This window comes from Octopus bimaculoides, chromosome 1, assembly GCF_001194135.2.
Source record: "Octopus bimaculoides isolate UCB-OBI-ISO-001 chromosome 1, ASM119413v2, whole genome shotgun sequence".
NCBI lineage: Eukaryota > Metazoa > Mollusca > Cephalopoda > Octopoda > Octopodidae > Octopus > Octopus bimaculoides.
Genome location: NC_068981.1, coordinates 145,732,037 through 145,733,245, shown reverse-complemented (window position 1 = coordinate 145,733,245; position 1,209 = coordinate 145,732,037).

The window sequence follows — 1,209 nt, the reverse complement described above, 5'->3', positions numbered from 1 at the left end:
GGCTGTGTGGTAAGTAGCTTGCTTACCAACCACATGGTTCCGAGTTCAGTTTCACTGCGTGGCACCTTGGGCAAGTGTCTTTTACTATAGCCTCGGGCCGGTCAAAGCCTTGTGAGTGGATTTTGTAGACGGAAACTGAAAAGAAGCCCGTCGTATATATATATATATATATATATGTGTGTGTGTGTGTGTCTGTTTGTCCCCCTAACATCGCTTGACAACCGATGCTGGTGTATTTACGTCACCGTAAACTAGCGGTTCGGCAAAAGAGAACGATAGAATAAGTACTAGGCTTACAAAGAATACGTCCTGAGGTCGATTTGCTCGACTAAAGGCGGTGCTTCAGCATGGCCGCAGTCAAATGACTGAAACAAGTAAAAGAGTAATATATATATATATGTGTGTGTGTGTGTGTATGTATACATACACATGCAGGTGTGTATAGGAGCTATTATTTTAAGCAGATCGTGTTATGGCATAAAGTTCTTTTTTGTTTGTTCATACATATACAGTATACATACATAAGGTAGCGTAGCATGATTTGAGGGGGACGTGGTTGCAATTTCCACAAGTATAGGTCACCCAGAGTAGCTGTTGTTTATGCACCACCCTATCCTCCAGCAATATAGCCAACACAAGTTTTATACAGTAGACTTAAAAGCGACGCCGAGGGAGACTTGCCACTTTCCCCTCCTACATACGCTACATCCTGTTTCACTTCTTGGACATAGAGCCATATGAAATATACCGTTTGAGGTGTGTAAGAAGCGGGCACCTACCAATATAACAAGGAACAGAATATGGGGAAATAATTTTTCGACAGTCATAATATCCTGCATTCAAACTAAATATAGAATCCAGGAGAAAAGAATTCAAAAGTGAAAAAGTTATAGCTGGTTACGTACTCCGAAATGGAAGAAAGGGTTCTACTGGCAATGTGTGTGTGTGTCTGTGTATGTGTGTGGTTACATATATACATAATATACATATACAGGGTGCAGTGAATAAACTATTTTCTAAATTACACAAAAATGAAAATAACTGTGACATTTCGTTTTAACAAATATTTTTACCAACATTATAGAAAAGTATCTTGAAATACTAAAGAGTAAATTTATTCAATAACATCGCCAATGGCTTCAACCACGGCCTCCAGACAACTTCGTAATCTCCTGCAACTCTCCTGGACGCGAAATTTTTTTCCCACGA